The sequence below is a fragment of the Triticum aestivum genome, chromosome 7A (assembly GCF_018294505.1).
Source record: "Triticum aestivum cultivar Chinese Spring chromosome 7A, IWGSC CS RefSeq v2.1, whole genome shotgun sequence".
NCBI lineage: Eukaryota > Viridiplantae > Streptophyta > Magnoliopsida > Poales > Poaceae > Triticum > Triticum aestivum.
The window spans coordinates 100,807,459-100,825,763 of NC_057812.1; positions in this window are offsets into that span (position 1 = coordinate 100,807,459).

Here is an 18,305-nt window from a genome sequence, read left to right on the forward strand (position 1 = left end):
CTGTTAATTGCCAGTCTCAACCAAGCTCTGCAGCATGCTCTGGCATTTCGTCGAGCACACCCAGTGCATGCACTGGACGCGCCCAGAGCGCACATATTGCACGATGCCGCGCCCGAGCCGACACGCTGGCCCCCTGGCTTTGGCCCACACGGAAGCACCTCGCCACGCACTCCCCGCCTCGCAGCATCGCGCCAAACCACCCTGGCACGCTACAGCGCCGCTGCCAGGGCGTTCTTGGCGGCACTCCGGCGTCGGCAGTGTGCCTCTGCCACGGGCAGCGCCGCCCAAGCCTCGCCCGCTCGCCACCTGGCCCCGGAACAGCCCGAGCTCATCCACACGGGTGTCCGCTAGCGTTCGTCGCCGCCACGCCGCCCTAGCTACAGAGAAACGGTTCGCCGGAGAGCTTATCCCCACCACCGCGGAACCGACCTTCGCGCGCTATAAATAGACATCCCGAGCCCCTCTGAGCACGCACGCGACCTCATGCTACCCCCATGGCGCTCCCCTGCCTCGCATTCGACCCCGGGAGGTCTCCTTCCTCATCTCCGGCAACTCCTGCCGCCGCCACCGCCCCGGCCAATCCGGCACCTCCAGTACCTCCCCCTCTCCGTTCTCTTCGCCAGGAACTTCCTCATCCTCCCATGAACCTTTCCCACTACTTGATTTTGATCGGGAACCATCGCCGCCACAAAGTCACTTTGCCACCGAAGCTTTCCTCCGCCGCGGAGCTCGCCGCTGGCAGCCCCATCCACCTCCGACAACCCCACGACCACCGGGAGGACCGCCCCGGCCGTGCGGATCCATCCCTACCCTCTGGAGCCCGCGAGGAGCAGCCAAACGCCGGCGACGATCGCCGGAGCCCCACTCCGCTCGGACAGAGGAGGGAGACGACGCGCGGCGACTGGTCAAACATGACCAGTGGGCCAGGCGGGCCCACTGTCAGCGATTACCACGTGAGATTAAGTGAAGGCGTATTATCCCTAGTATGCTTTCCCCGCTCCGAAAGCGTATTCCCCTCCGAAACGTTTTCTTTTTCTCTTTTATTTAAAAATAGATTTTGACCAAATTTTTGACTGGCTCTAACTTTTTAAATATAAGTCCAAATGAGTTGATTCTTTTTCCTACCTTCTTCAAATTTGATCTAGTTTATTTTAAGATTTATTCAAAAAAAATTCAATCAACCTTTTTGTTCTGTTTTTGAAGTGTGTGTTAATTCAAATATATTTTTCAAATAGGATTTTTGGGAGAGAGAAGAAACTTTCAAAAGCTTGGAGAGCACCCTGCCTTTCCACACATTGAAGGCAAGCATTCTGAATCCTGGCATAATATTTTTGGTGTGATCGTTGATGCATTTATAACATCACCGCATTTCGAAGGACTTGTTATTTCATGTGATATGATCATATGCAAGGGTGCATGTTATTGATTCCATGCTGTTGGAAATGAACACACTTGTGATGATAATCACCCTCATGTGTCTTGCATGCATACCGGCAGGAACCCGGGAAAACCTCTGCCTTGGGTAGGCATGAGTTTGTCACCGGTCTCCGTCGGGACGGTTATGTCTGGTATGGCATGGTAAGGTGATATGAGAGGTGAATCTGTTGAGTGAAATATATTTGTTATACTAAATCATGCAGGGAATACTTGAACCTCCTGAGTCGACCGTAGATCGAGTCTTGTTCCAGTAACCCCCATACTTGTTTCGTACTACCACTCGTCTCTACAACAAGTAGAGTACGGTTCAGTAAGTTGTCAACCTCTTTCTAGCACACACCGTATAGAGAGGCCATGGTGGAAGATACCGGTTGTAGCTGGTAGGCAGGCCACCTGGCCCGGGGGCATGGGTGTTTCCGGTTGGGACCGAGAGGGGAGGCCACCCCTTAGAGCGCGCGATATAAATTTGATCCCATGCTACGCGAGGTTGTAGCCTCCCCACTTAGAGTTTGCTTAACGGGTGTCGTGGGTGATTCCAGACACGTGTGAGATAAGCTGGTGTGTGCAAGTTAGGTGTGTTTTCAACAAAAAGACCGTAGACGGAATTAGTCCCGGTGGACTAAAGAAATCCGTTACTCGTGGGTAAAGAGTACACCCTCTGCAGAGAATAAACCTATTCGAATAGCCGTGTCCTTGGTTAAGGATTACAGTCTAGGATGGGTCAAGTGTCGGTCTTAGTGTCGGTCTTCGGAGATGAAGCTGTTAACCAGAAGATGGAATTACTGCTCGAGACTTGTGATATCTATGATTATTATTATTGTTGACTAACCCGTGATATTATTGTTATTACCAAGTATCTCTGGGATGGTTCTACCTCCGGGATATTCACTATGATTGTTTATTTTAAAGCCCTTTATGTGGTGTCGCTCAGACGCCCGACTGTGGCATTTCTTTTAAAGCCCTTTATGTGGTGTCGCTCAGATGCCCGACTGTGGCATTTCTTTTAAAGCCCTTTATGTGGTGTCGCTCAGACGCCCGACTGTGGCATTTCTTTTAAAGCCCTTTATGTGGTGTCGCTCAGACGCCCGACTGTGGCATTTCTTTTAAAGCCCTTTATGTGGTGTCGCTCAGACGCCCGACTGTGGCATTTCTTTTAAAGCCCTTTATGTGGTGTCACTCAGACGCCCGACTGTGGCATTTCTTTTAAAGCCCTTTATGTGGTGTCGCTCAGACGCCCGACTGTGGCATTTCTTTTAAAGCCCTTTATGTGGTGTCGCTCAGACGCCCGACTGTGGCATTTCTTTTAAAGCCCTTTATGTGGTGTCGCTCAGACGCCCGACTGTGGCATTTCTTTTAAAGCCCTTTATGTGGTGTCGCTCAGACGCCCGACTGTGGCATTTCTTTTAAAGCCCTTTATGTGGTGTCGCTCAGACGCCCGACTGTGGCATTTCTTTTAAAGCCCTTTATGTGGTGTCGCTCAGACGCCCGACTGTGGCATTTCTTTTAGAGCCCTTTATGTGGTGTCGCTCAGACGCCCGACTGTGGCATTTCTTTTAAAGCCCTTTATGTGGTGTCGCTCAGACGCCCGACTGTGGCATTTCTTTTAAAGCCCTTTGTGTGGTGTCGCTAAGACGCTCGACTGTGGCATTGCTTGTTATTTATTTCATATAATTTTTATACTACTATGTCATTACAATTTTATAAATAACATGCTTGCACGCATCCGAGATTTAATATATTTTGTGACTGACGTCATGAGCATAAAAATATTTTTAGCACATCATTGTTATATTGTACCTGTGTTCATAATGTTTACGAGTACATTCAAAGTACTCACTGGCTTGTCCCTGGCTATTGTCTTGGCCAGATTTTCTTGCACGGAGAGGAGCAACGCGATGCCAGCCCCGAAACCCACGCAATGGAGATAGCAGCCTCGCGAAGATAGGAATTAACCTGGTCAGCTGTTCCCGTGGGAAATGGAGTCCCATAGACACTGACGTTTCACAACCCGCTTCCGCCATCAACCACTAGAAAGCATTTGTTGTACTCACAGGCCAGAATGGTCTTGTACTACATATTTTGTATTTTGCTTGGAATTTCTGTATCAAGATGGAGCCTCATCAGCTAACAGTAATCCTGGGGCTGATGAGCACGACGGTCTTTTCTGGAAATGGACTACCCGGAAAATCCGGTCGTGACAGGCTTGGTATCAGAGCCAGGCTGACCATTGGCTAATCCTATCTTAGCCAGGTCAATAAACTTAGGCAAACCAACCCACCAGACCTTAGGAAAACCCCAGCCATACTTCTCGTGCTAGATAGCCACACAGTGACCCCAACACCTTTTGGCAGTCGGTGCCCAACCTATCAACCTAACCTGTCAGTCATGCGCCAGTGACTGGCCCCTAAATAGTCCTTTCTCACAGGCGTGCGAAGGAAGACTCCGCTCCCTTTTCCTATAAAAAGGGCGCGCTAGCACCCAACCAGCACCGCACAACCGCTACCCCAAACCGAGCCACCATGCCTGGACCTATCGTGCACAACGAAACCACAGCAACCAACCTTGGAGGTTTTGTGACCATCCTCGCAAACCTCACCCGTCGTGCCTACGCGTTAGAGGAGCCACCAGAATATGTTGTGTATCAAGGACCCATGAGCGGCGAAGACCGTCAATTCTGGGCCACTGTGCACATTTATGGTAGGAGTCTAGCACCCGAACGCCCCTACCGGTTCACCGGAAGAACAACTTCCTTTGAGCCACAAGCCATCCAGCTAGCCGCTTGAGAGGCTATAGTTCATCTCAGGCACTTGTCGCCCAGAGTTAACTGCCGCTCGTTCCACTACTTCCCCAGACGTGAAGGATATGGTAGACCACCCCAAGTTGCTAATGGAGACCACGAGACGGACCCCGCATTGTTGCACCTAGTGCGCTATGTAAGTGCACTAGAGTCACTGTTCGACCAGATCACCATTGATTTAATCGCAGCTCGTGGAGAGCTGGTTCGTCGAGCCCCGGCGAGAGAAGAAAACGAGCCCAACACCGACAACCCAGTCGTGTTGTTTGGACAACCGATCGAGACCCCGAGATCTGCCCCAGCCATCGGCCAAGGTGCTGCGATAACCCCAGAAGTGCTTCGTCGCATTTTGGGAGCACACTCCAATGGGGTTGTGGCCAACAATCCCCGCGATGGTCATCATCACTACCCTGACCCTGCAATTCCTCCGCCATCTCCGACTAATCCCGGCAGAGAGACACGTGGAGAAGCCTCGACATCCACCAGGCACGCCCGTTTAGACATAAACGAGGTAGACTGAGCCGTATGAGTAGTACCAAGTTTCAATGTATCCTCGCTTTGTAATCATGCGACCGTGTATTTTAGCGCAGCCTGTCTTTGTGCCTCTGTTTTAATAATAGCCTTGCATGTTTGGTCAGCGCATAGCTGCATATTTTTCCGGGCACAACTACCAAAACCGGCCCGACGACAACCACAGTAACACATCTCTTTATGAGATATGTGTATCTCTGACATTGACCTGACCTTTGGAGCCAAGCTGGCAAATTTATTACCTTTCACCACGGTAAAAATGATCCAGCTCCATTGCTATATAAAGGCCACCTTGTGACCTTACCCAGCAACCCCCACCTTGTGCACCACACTCGCACTTTTTCCTGTCATGCCGAACCCCAGCATTCATCTGAGAACCCCAGATGCAACCCCATGTAGCTTTGTCAAAATATTGTGGGATTTTACCCGCAGTACCATGGGTTCTACCCAGCCACCCCAGTACGAGCTGTTCAAATCAAGGATCACCCCATCCACCTCGGAATATTGGGCAGCAGTACACATTCCCCCTGTAGACCCCAACCAAGATCCAATAGAAGTTTCCTTCGTGGGGAAATCTATGCCAACCCCACACTTGTCCATAGAAGCTGCTGCGAAAGAAGCGATTGCTCGTCTTCGATCTGCAGTACCCTATGCCCGCGAACGAGGATATTATTACTTTCCGAGCCGTGCAGCACCCGGAGAAGTAACATCTTTTCCCGGTGGACGTATTGAGAGAGACCCAGTTCTGGCCAACCTTATCCAGTACATCATTGCTCAAGAGCTTTTGAACCAGCGAGTGATGGATTATCTCCAGAGCCTTGCAGATTTAAATCCTCAGATCGCCATCGGCAGACCACTGAGACCCGACACGGAGAGACGCATACATCGACTGGTCAATCCACTTCCTCCAATAGAAGAAGAGTGTATTCCTTTACCAGAGACATTTTATCAAGATTCCGTCCAGTTACCGTTTTCATTTTAGACGTCACTATTGTATTTGTTCCTTGCAGCATATATTTATGTGTGTGACTTATGTGTAATACCCTGAATTTGTGCGACAAGTCAATTATTTGGCTTCTGCTAATGTTTGTAGTTTTTGTTGTGGTTTATGCTCCTTTAAATTAACTGTTTTCCCCTCGCAAAACCCTGGAGTGAGATTTTCTTTTCCCTGAGTTGCTACACCTGCCCCTTCTCATGACGCGGATTAATTTCACACAGCACTACGCAGCAGACTCACAACTATAATCATTCAGACACATACTCTGTTTGCAAAACCTTGCAACGGTGTTACATCCAGCTAATCCTTCACCCCCTTAACTACAGTTAGCACCCGACACACTCCATCTACTCCTCATGATCACCACCACCGCGGAGAACCAACACCCGAGCCGCAGCATCGTGATACTCGTCGAAGATCATCGCGCACAGGAGCACAGAGAGCCCCAGCAGCGTCGCCAGCCCTCCGCATATCAGGATCACAAACCAGTCCGGCATCGCCTCCGCCATTAGAGCCTCGACCGAGCTTCCGTAAGCAGTAATGGAGAAAGGAGGAGGAGAAGTGAGGCCAGATGTGAGGAAGAAGAGAGGCACCCCAGCCGTTTTTATAGCTCGAGCTCGGTGTACGGTGGGCGAAGTCCACCAACGCCGCTCGTCGCCGATCGCCGGTGTTCGGAGTCAAATCCGCGAGCAGTGCCGACAGCACGCTGGCCCGCGAGGTGAGTGCACGCTGCATCGGCAGCTAGCACGCCGCGCACTACCACGATACGGCCTAGATGCCCTACACACTAGGCGTCGCCGGTGGAGAAAGCGCGCGGGAGAGAGGAAGAAGAAAGGGTCAGAGGGAGAAGAAGAGGAGACTGACAGTGGACCCCGGGTCCACCTGTCGGCCAGAGAGAGCACTGTGCTCTCGGGTACGACCAGCGTATATTTCAATTTAGAAGTTATTCTAAATTTATATCCAGCGTAGTAATCACCCGTTTTTGTCATGAACCGTGGACTTTTCCACGCGGCACCAGTTTTCACACTATGGTTTTTCACCACTTATTGCCCTCTCACTATAGCCACGTCTTTATTGCGTAAATATTCTCTTAACACCACTTTTAGCAAATCTCGAGGACGAGATTTTTCTTAAGGGGGATAGTATTGTGACACCCCAAAAATTTGGCCTTGTTTTATTAAATTAAAATTTTGCCAGGATTTAAAACTTTGAATTTTTGAGCTCCACTTTTGATTTTTTTAAATCATTTCCTTCCCTGTTATGATGAGTTTTTCCAAAAAGAAAACTTTTCAAAAATGTTGTTGGACTTATTTTAACCTCTCAAGAAAAACTTTCCTTTTATCAGTGTAACTAATTAATAATTATGTTGCTTGATCTTTATTTTCTTGAAAATGGTTTTTCTAGGTTAAATGGCCTTAATTGAACTACAACCATTTGATAGATTCACTTAAAATTCCCACAAAAATTTGGAGATGTCAGGTGATGTTTTTGAATCTCTATTATGCAAAAATATATTTCATTCATGAAATATTTTGAGCCCTGCACTCAATTTTTCTTCCCTGGTTCAGAGTGCATTTTGCACTACAACCTATTTAAATATTTCTTTAATACTCCTACCAAAATTAGGGGAGGTCAGTAGGAGCATATTATTCCACTTTGTGCAAAAATCCAGGGTTGTTCTTTGAAAATATTGAGTGAATCAACCTCATTTCCATTCTGGACCAACTTGAGGATTTGTACAGCAACCACCATTTTAGTTGCTCCTATACCCTTAATTATTTCTCCTACTTGTAGTCCCCCATGTTAAACCCTTAAGTCCAGGAGCATGCACCATTTAGATCATTTTTGGTTCATGGAATAATGCTATTTATTTCCTGTCCAGAATTGGGGTTTTGTAAAACTTGCACTAGCAAGTTTCCCCTTTTGTCCAACTAACCTCACCACTCTCTTTTCATCTAAAGAGACCCCCATCTGGAGTTTTTGGCCACCCCAAGACCTGCCTAAGTGCATGTGGCATTTTGTCAAACACCTGGAGAGCATGACCAGTTTTGACATGAGTTTGGCATTGCACTGTGAACTTGCACCTCTGATCAAACCAGCATGTCCACTAGACTCCCCGTTTCTCCTAACCTAGGTCTGTTAATTGCCAGTCTCAACCAAGCTCTGTAGCATGCTCTGGCATTTCGTCGAGCACACCCAGTGCGTGCACTGGACGCGCCCAGAGCGCGCATATTGCACGATGTCGCGCCCGAGCCGACACGCTGGCCCCCTGGCTTTGGCCCACACGGCAGCACCAAGCCACGCACTCCCCGCCTCGCAGCATCGCGCCAAACCACCCTGGGACGCTACAGCGCCGCCGCCAGGGTGTTCTTGGCGGCACTCCGGCATCGGCAGTGTGCCTCTGCCACGGGCAGCGCCGCCCAAGCCTCGCCCGCTCGCCACCTGGCCCCGGAACAGCCCGAGCTCATCCACACGGGTGTCCGCTAGCGTTCATCGCCGCCACGTCGCCCTAGCTACAGAGAAACGGTTCGCCGGAGAGCTTATCCCCACCGCCGCGGAACCGACCTTGGCGCGCTATAAATAGACACCCCGAGCCCCTCTGAGCACGCACGCGACCTCATGCTACCCCCATGGCGCTCCCCTGCCTCGCATTCGACCCGGGGAGGTCTCCTTCCTCATCTCCGGCAACTCCTGCCGCCGCCACCGCCCCGGCCAATCCGGCACCTCCAGTACCTCCCCCTCTCCGTTCTCTTCGCCAGGAACTTCCTCATCCTCCCATGAACCTTTCCCACTACTTGATTTTTATTGGGAACCATCGCCGCCACAAAGTCACTTCGCCACCGAAGCTTTCCTCCGCCGCGGAGCTCACCGCCGGCAGCCCCCTCCACCTCCGACAACCCCACGACCACCGGGAGGAGCGCCCCGGCCGTGCGGATCCATCCCTACCCTCTGGAGCCCGCGAGGAGCAGCCAAACGCCGGCGACGATCGCCGGAGCCCCGCTCTGCTCGGACAGAGGAGGGAGACGACGCGCGGCGACTGGTCAAACATGACCAGTGGGCCAGGCAGGCCCACTGTCAGCGACACCCCGCGCTGACCACGTGAGATTAAGTGAAGGTGTATTATCCCTAGTACGCTTTCCCCGCTCCGAAAGCGTATTCCCCTCCGAAACGTTTTCTTTTTCTGTTTTATTTAAAAGCAGATTTTGACCAAATTTTTGACTGGCTCTAACTTTTTAAATATAAGTCCAAATGAGTTGATTCTTTTTCCTACCTTCTTCAAATTTGATCTAGTTTATTTTAAGATTTATTCGAAAAAATTTCAATCAACCTTTTTGTTCTGTTTTTGAAGTGTGTGTTAATTCAAATATATTTTTCAAATAGGATTTTTGGGAGAGAGAAGAAACTTTCAAAAGCTTGGAGAGCACCCTGCCTTTCCACACATTGAAGGCAAGCATTCTGAATCCCGGCATAATATTTTTGGTGTGATCGTTGATGCATTTATAACACCACCGCATTTCGAAGGACTTGTTATTTCATGTGATATGATCATATGCAAGGGTGCATGTTATTGATTCCATGCTGTTGGAAATGAACACACTTGTGATGATAATCACCCTCATGTATCTTGCATGCATACCGGCAGGAACCCGGGAAAACCTCTGCCTTGGGTAGGCATGAGTTTGTCATCGGTCTCCGTCGGGACGGTTATGTCTGGTATGGCATGGTAAGGTGATATGAGAGGTGAATCTGTTGAGTGAAATATATTTGTTATACTAAATCATGCAGGGAATACTTGAACCTCCTGAGTCGACCGTAGATCGAGTCTTGTTCCAGTAACCCCCATACTTGTTTCGCACTACCACTCGTCTCTACAGCAAGTAGAGTACGGTTCAGTAAGTTGTCAACCTCTTTCTAGCACACACCGTATAGAGAGGCCATGGTGGAAGATACCGGTTGTAGCTGGTAGGCAGGCCACCTGGCCCGGGGGCATGGGTGTTTCCGGTTGGGACCGAGAGGGGAGGCCACCCCTTAGAGCGCGCGATATAAATTTGATCCCATGCTACGCGAGGTTGTAGCCTCCCCACTTAGAGTTTGCTTAACGGGTGTCGTGGGTGATTCCAGACACGTGTGAGATAAGCTGGTGTGTGCAAGTTAGGTGTGTTTTCAACAAAAAGACCGTAGACGGAATTAGTCCCAGTGGACTAAAGAAATCCGTTACTCGTGGGTAAAGAGTACACCCTCTGCAGAGAATAAACCTATTCGAATAGCCGTGTCCTTGGTTAAGGATTACAGTCTGGGATGGGTCAAGTGTCGGTCTTAGTGTCGGTCTTCGGAGATGAAGCTGTTAACCAGAAGATGGAATTACTACTCGAGACTTGTGATATCTATGATTATTATTATTGTTGACTAACCTGTGATATTATTGTTATTACCAAGTATCTCTGGGATGGTTCTACCTCCGGGATATTCACTATGATTGTTTATTTTAAAGCCCTTTATGTGGTGTCGCTCAGACGCCCGACTGTGGCATTTGTTTTAAAGCCCTTTATGTGGTGTCGCTCAGACGCCCGACTGTGGCATTTCTTTTAAAGCCCTTTATGTGGTGTCGCTCAGACGCCCGACTGTGGCATTTCTTTTAAAGCCCTTTATGTGGTGTCGCTCAGACGCCCGACTGTGGCATTTCTTTTAAAGCCCTTTATGTGGTGTCGCTCAGACGCCCGACTGTGGCATTTCTTTTAAAGCCCTTTATGTGGTGTCGCTCAGACGCCCGACTGTGGCATTTCTTTTAAAGCCCTTTATGTGGTGTCGCTCAGACGCCCGACTGTGGCATTTCTTTTAAAGCCCTTTATGTGGTGTCGCTCAGACGCCCGACTGTGGCATTTCTTTTAAAGCCCTTTATGTGGTGTCGCTCAGACGCCCGACTGTGGCATTTCTTTTAAAGCCCTTTGTGTGGTGTCGCTAAGACGCCCGACTGTGGCATTGCTTGTTATTTATTTCATATAATTTTTATACTACTATGTCATTACAATTTTATAAATAACATGCTTGCACGCATCCGAGATTTAATATATTTTGTGACTGACGTCATGAGCATAAAAATATTTTTAGCACATCATTGTTATATTGTACCTGTGTTCATAATGTTTGCGAGTACATTCAAAGTACTCACTGGCTTGTCCCTGGCTATTGTCTTGGCCAGATTTTCATGCACGGAGAGGAGCGACGCGATGCCAGCCCCGAAACCCACGCAATGGAGATAGCAGCCTCGCGAAGATAGGAATTAACCTGGTCAGCTATTCCCGTGGGAAATGGAGTCCCATAGACACTGACGTTTCACAACCCGCTTCCGCCATCAACCACTAGAAAGCATTTGTTGTACTCACAGGCCAGAATGGTCTTGTACTACATATTTTGTATTTTGCTTGGAATTTCTGTATCAAGATGGAGCCTCATCAGCTAACAGTAATCCTGGGGCTGATGAGCACGACGGTCTTTTCTGGAAATGGACTACCCCGAAAATCCGGTCGTGACACACAAACACTAATTAAACACAAAAAACACAACCAAAACAGAGGCCAGATAAACTATTTACTACTAAACAGGAGCAAAAAGCAAGGAATAAAAATAAAATTGGGTTGCCTCCCAACAAGCGCTATCGTTTAACGCCCCTAGCTAGGCATAAAAAGCAAGGGTAGATCTAGCTATTGCCATCTTTGGTTGGCAATCCATAGGTGGCTCTCATAATAGATACATAAGGTAATTTAATTTTCTTTCTAGGAAAGTGTTCCATGCCTTTCCTTCATATCAATAATTGCACCAATCATTCTAAGGAAAGGTCTACCAAGAATAATAGGACATGAAGGATTGCAATCTATATCAAGAATGATAAAATCTACGGGGACATAATTCCTATTTGCAACAATAAGAATATCATTAATTCTTCCCATAGGTTTCTTAATAGTGGAATCTGCAAGGTGCAAGTTTAGAGAGCAATCATCAAAATCACGGAAACCTAACAAATCACACAAAGTCTTTGGAATCGTGGAAACACTAGCACCCAAATCACATAAAGAACAGAACTCATGATCTTTAATCTTAATTTTAATAGTTGGTTCCCACTCATCATAAAGTTTTCTAGGGATAGAAACTTCCAACTCAAGTTTTTCTTCATAAGATTGCATCAAGGCATCAACGATATGTTTAGTAAACGCTTTATTTTGACTATAAGCATGAGGAGAATTTAGCATGGATTGCAACAAGGAAATACAATCAATCAAAGAGCAATTTTCATAATTAAATTCCTTGAAATCCAAAATAGTGGGTTTAGCAACATCTAGGGTTTTAATTTCTTCAATCCCACTTTAATCAAATTTAGCATCAAGATCTAAAAACTCCAAATTTTTGGAATGCCTTCTAGGTAAAGGTGGATCATATTCAGTTGCATCATTATCAAGATTCATATTGAAAAACAAAGATTTAATAGCGGACACATCAATAACTTTTAGATCTTCATCTTTATTTTCATAGGAACTAGAAGAACACGCTCTTATAAAGGCATCTTTCTTAGCACGCATCCTAGCAGTTCTTTCTTTGCACTCATCAATGGAAATTCTCATGGCTTTGAGAGACTCATTGATATCATGATTAGGAGGAATAGATCTAAGTTTCAAAGAATCAACATCAAGATAAATTCTATCAACGTTCCTAGCCAAATCATCAATCTTAAGCAATTTTTCTTCAATCAAAGCATTGAAATTCTTTTGCGAAGTAATACATTCTTTAATATTAGATTCAAAATCAGAGGGCATCTTATTATAATTTCCATAAGAATTGTTGTAGGAATTACCATAATTATTAGAGGGATTACTAGGATAAGGCTTAGGATTAAAATTTCCTCTATACGCGTTGTTTCCAAAATTGTTCCTACAAACAAAATTCACATCCATAGATTCATTATTGTTCTCAATCAAAGTAGACAAGGGCATATCATTAGGATCATAAGAAACACTCCTATTAGCAAATAATTTCATAAGTTCATCCATCTTTCCACTCAAAACATTAATTTCTTCTATCGCATGCACCTTTTTATTAGTAGATCTTTCAATATGCCATTGAGAATAATTAACCATAATATTATCTAGGAGTTTAGTAGCTTCTCCTAAAGTGATTTCCATAAAAGTGCCTCCCGCGGCCGAATATAAAAGCTTTCTAGAAGCAAAATTCAATCCGGCATAATTTTTTGTATAATCATCCACAAATTCAAACCATGAGTAGGGCGATTACGTATCATTAATTTCATCCTCTCCCAAGCTTGTGCAACATGTTCATGATCAAGTTGCTTAAAATTCATAATATCATTTTTAAGGGAGATGATCTTAGTGGGGGGAAATACTTAGAGATAAAAGCATCTTTGCACTTGTTCCAAGAATCAATACTATTTTTAGGCAAAGATGAAAACCAAGTTTTAGCATGATCTCTAAGAGAAAAAGGAAATAGCTTCAATTTAACAATATCATTATCCACATCTTTCTTCTTTTGAATATCACACAAATCAACGAAGCTATTTAGATGGGTAGCGGCATCTTCACTAGGAAGGCCGGAGAACGGATCTTTCATGACAAGATTCAGCAAAGCGGCATTAATTTCACAAGATTCAGCATCGGTAAGAGGAGCAATCAGAGTGCTAATAAAATCATTGTTGTTGGTATTGGTAAAGTCACACAATTTAGTGTTATCTTGAGCCATCGTGACAAGCAAGCAATCCAACACACAAGCAAACAAAAAGCAAGCTGACAAAAAGAGGCAAATAGAGAAAGAGAGGGAGGATAGAGAGAGAGAGAGAGAGAGAGAGAGAGAGAGAGAGAGAGAGAGGGCGAATAAAACGGCAAGGGTGAAGTGGGGGAGAGGAAAACGAGAGGCAAATGGCAAATAATGTAATGCGGGAGATAAGGGTTGTGATGGGTACTTGGTATGTTGACTTTTGCGTAGACTCCCCAGCAACGGCGCCAGGAATGGCTCGTTGTCGGGAGTCAAATCTTGACTTGCGCGAACCTCCCCGGTAACGGCGCCAGAAATTCTTCTTGCTACCTCTTGAGCACAACGTTGGATTTCCCCGAAGAGGAAAGGATGATGCAGCAAAGTAACGTAAGTATTTCCCTCAGTTTTTGAGAACCAAGGTATCAACCCAGTAGGAGGTTGCGCGCGCGTCCCTAGTACCTGCACAAAACAAATAACTCCTCGCAACCAGCACGATAAGGGGTTGTCAATCCCTTCACGGTCACTTACGAGATTGAGATTTGATATATATGATAAGATAATATTTTTGGTATTTTTGTGATAAAGATGCAAATTAAAATAAAAGCAAAGTAAATAACTAAGTATTGGAAGATTAATATGATGAAGATAGACCCGGGTGCCATAGGTTTCACTAGTGGCTTCTCTCAAGAGCATATGTATTTTATGGTGGGTGAACGAATTACTGTTGAGCAATTGATAGAATTGAGCATAGTTATGAGAATATGTAGGTATGATCATGTATATAGGCATCATGTCCAAGACAGGTAGACCGACTCCTGCCTGCATCTACTACTATTACTCCACTCATCGACCGCTATCCAGCATGCATCTAGAGTATTAAGTTCATGAAAACAGAGTAACGCCTTAAGCAAGATTACATGATGTAGAGGGATAAATTCATGCAATATGATAAAAAACCATCTTGTTATCCTCGATGGCAACAATACAATACGTGCCTTGCTGCCCCTACTGTCACTGGGAAAGGACACCGCAAGATTGAACCCAAAGCTAAGCACTTCTCCCATCGCAAGAAAGATCAATCTAGTAGGCCAAACCAAACTGATAATTCGAAGAGAGTTGCAAAGATAACCAATCATACATAAAAGAATTTAGAGAAGATTCAAATATTTTTCATAGATAATCTTGATCATAAACCCACAATTCATCGGTCTCAACAAACACACCACAAAAAGAAGATTACATCGAACAGATCTCCACAAGAGAGGGGGAGAACATTGTATTGAGATCCAAAAAGAGAGAAGAAGCCATCTAGCTAATAACGATGGACCCGAAGGTCTGAGGTAAACTACTCACACTTCATCGGAGAGGCTATGGTGTTGATGTAGAAGCCCTCCGTGATGGATGCCCCCTCCGGCGGAGCTCCGAAACAGGCCCCAAGATGGGGTCTCGTGGACACAGAAAGTTACGGCGGTGGAATTAGGGTTTTGGCTCCGTATCTGATCGTTTGGGGTACGTAGGCATATATAGGAGGAAGGAGTACGTCGATGGAGCAAAAGGGGGCCCACGAGGGTGGAGGGCGCGCCGGGGGGGGGGGGGGCGTAGGCGTGCCCCCTACCTCGTGGCCTCCTCCTTTGTTTCTTGACATAGGGTCCAAGTCTCCTGGACCATGTTCGGTGAGAAAATCACGTTCCCGAAGGTTTCATTCCGTTTGGACTCCGTTTGATATACTTTTCTTCGAAACCCTAAAATAGGCAAAAAACAGCAATTCTGGGCTGGGCCTCCAGTTAATAGGTTAGTCCCAAAAATAATATAAAATTGGATAATAAAGCCCAATAATGTCCAAAACAGTAGATAATATAGCATGGAGCAATCAAAAATTATAGATACGTTGGAGACGTATCAACAGTCGACGATCTAGTTCTTTTTGGTAAGGAACCTAGTCCAGAATTTCTTGGCAGACTCTCCAGGTTGTTGAACTATGTGGCTTAAGTCATCAGCGTCTGGTGGCCGGACATATGTACCTTGGAAGTTGTCGAGGAAGGCTTCTTCCAAGTCTTCCCAGCTGCCGATAGAATTTTCAGGCAGGTTGTTTAACCAGTGCCGTGCTGGTCCTTTAAGCTTTAGTGGGAGGTATTTGATGGCGTGGAGGTCATCTCCGAGGGACTTGTGGATGTGGAGGATAAAGTCCTCGATCCATACCGTCAGATCTGCGGTTCCGTCGTATGACTCTATATTCACGGGTTTGAACCCTTCTGGGAATTCATGTTCCATGACTTCGTCGGTGAAGCAATGAGGGTGTGCGCCGCCTCTATATCGGGCTGTATCGCGATGCAGCTCTAATGGAGTCCGTCTATGGATTTCAGTCCGCGCATGACTAGGCTTGTCACGTCCGAATAGATGGCCATCGTCGTGTGTCGAGGCATGTCCTCGCGATCCATAGATCGATTTGGTATGTCCTGCTTTATTGTTCAGGTCCTGCCGAAGATCATATGTATGGACGTGGGCTAATTTACTTCTGCCTTTACGATGAGGCGGGGCGGGCTGGTGTTCGGCTTGAGTTGCCATTTTGTCCCGACCACGTGGTGGTCGGCCAGCCGCATTGTGTGATGGTGGTATGTATTCCGGCGCCTCCTGAGGTAGCAATTTGCGCTTTGGGTAGCTTTTGGTTGGGCGTTTGAGGCCGCATTCTTCGGCTTCTAGGACATCAGTCCATTTATCATTGAGTAGATCTTGGTCATCTTGACGCTGCTGCTGCTTCTTTTTAGGCTCCTTGCAGTGGCTATTAGTTGGTGCTTGAAGCGCTCCTGCTCAGGAGGTTCCTCAGGCACGATGAAATCCTCGGTGCCGAGGCTCACCTCATCCTCGAAGAGCGGAAGATAATTATCATCCTTCGAGTCTTCGTGTGTGGCCTATTTACCAGGGCTAACCTGCCCATCTTCCCGTTCATCCTGTTCAGTAGCTGCATCAACGGGGTCTTCATTGTCTTCGACACCTTCCGGAGTGTTATCTTCTCCTAAACCAGTGTTGCTACCTTTACTGCGGCATGACTTAGAGCAGCGCCGCTGACGCCGGCGCTTTGATTGTATTTCGGAAGGTTTATCCTCTGCTGGATCTTCCTTGTCATCGTCGCTGGTCTAGCATCCGGTGAACGGCGGGTTCTGGGCCTCTTCTTCTCCAGCATCATCGTCCATACCGTCGATGTCTTCGAAGTCGTAATCAAGCGTGTCGGTTAAATCCTCGACCGTGGCTCTAAAGTGGGTGGCGGGTGGGAAGAAAAACTCTCCATCGTCAGCCCCTAGTTCGAACCGGATATAGTTTGGCTGTGAGTCCTCTGCCAAGGACAAGTTCTTTAATAAGTTTAGCATATCGCCCAAAGTCCAGTGCTGGAAGATGTCTGCGGCGCTGAATTCGAAGATCGATAAACGATCAAGTTCGGCATCCGCGGGCTCACATGGTTCGGAACTTATGACCGGAGACGAGTCTGGAGTTCTGGTGGCACAGGTATCGTGTGAGATCAAGTCTATGTGCGGCTCCTACGCCGGGGAATCTGTGGCCTCCGTGGCGGGGTTGAGCTTCCCGTCCTTGGATGGCGCAGTCTGCTTCGGATCTAAGGCCAAAGCGGTTACATGAGTTGTCTCCTGGATGCAGTCCGATGATAGATTTAGGTCATGTCCCTCGGGGTGACTAGGAGTGGTAGCCACGGTCTCGAATCCAGCGAAGATCAAGTCTCCATGGATGTCCGCAACGTAGTTCAAGCTCCCAAATCTGACCTAATGGCCAGGGGCGTAGCTTTCGATCTACTCCAGATGGCCAAGCGAGTTGGCCCTCAGAGCGAAGCCGCCGAACACGAAGATTTGTCCGGGGAGGAAGACTCCCCCTTGAGCAGCATCGTTGTAGATGATTGAAGGATCCATCAAACCTCTTGACGACAGCACAGTGGAACTCTCAATGAAAGCACCAATGTCGGTGTCAAAACCGGCGGATCTCGGGTAGGGAGTCCCGAACAGTGCGTCTAAGGTCGATGGTAATAGGAGACAGGGGACATGATGTTTACCCAGGTTTGGGCCCTCTCTATGGAGGTAATACCCTATGTCCTGCTTGATTGATATTGTTGAATATGAGTATTACAAGAGTTGCTCTACCACAAGATCGTAATGGCTAAACCCTATAGGTCTAGCTTGTATGGCTATGGTCATGAATATATATATCTCCCCTCTGGACTAAGTCCTCCGGTTTATATACACACCGGGAGGATCTAGGGTTACACAAGGTCGGTTACAAAGAAAGGAATCTACATATTTGGTCGCCAAGCTTGCCCTCCACGCCAAGGAGAGTCCCATCCGGACACGGGTGCAGTCTTCGGTCTTCGCATCTTTACAGCCCATCAGTCCGGCCCATGGCTAATAGGCCGGATGCCCGAGGACCCCTTAGTCCAGGACTCCCTTAGCCCCCTCCTAGGATCCCTTCTCCTCTCTCCCACTATGGCCCAATAAGGCCCGTATACTTCCCAGGGGATTCCGGTAACCTCCCGGTACTCCGGTATATGCCCGAACTCACCCGGAACCATTCTGATGTCCAAACATAGGCTTCCAATATATCGATCTTTATGTCTCGACCATTCCGAGACTCCTCATCATGTCCGGGATCATATCCAGGAATCTGAACTACCTTCGATACATCAAAACACATAAACTCATAATACTGATCCTCATCGAACGTTAAGGGTGCGGACCCTACGGGTTCGAGAACTATGTAGACATGACCGAGACTCATCTCCGGTCAATAACC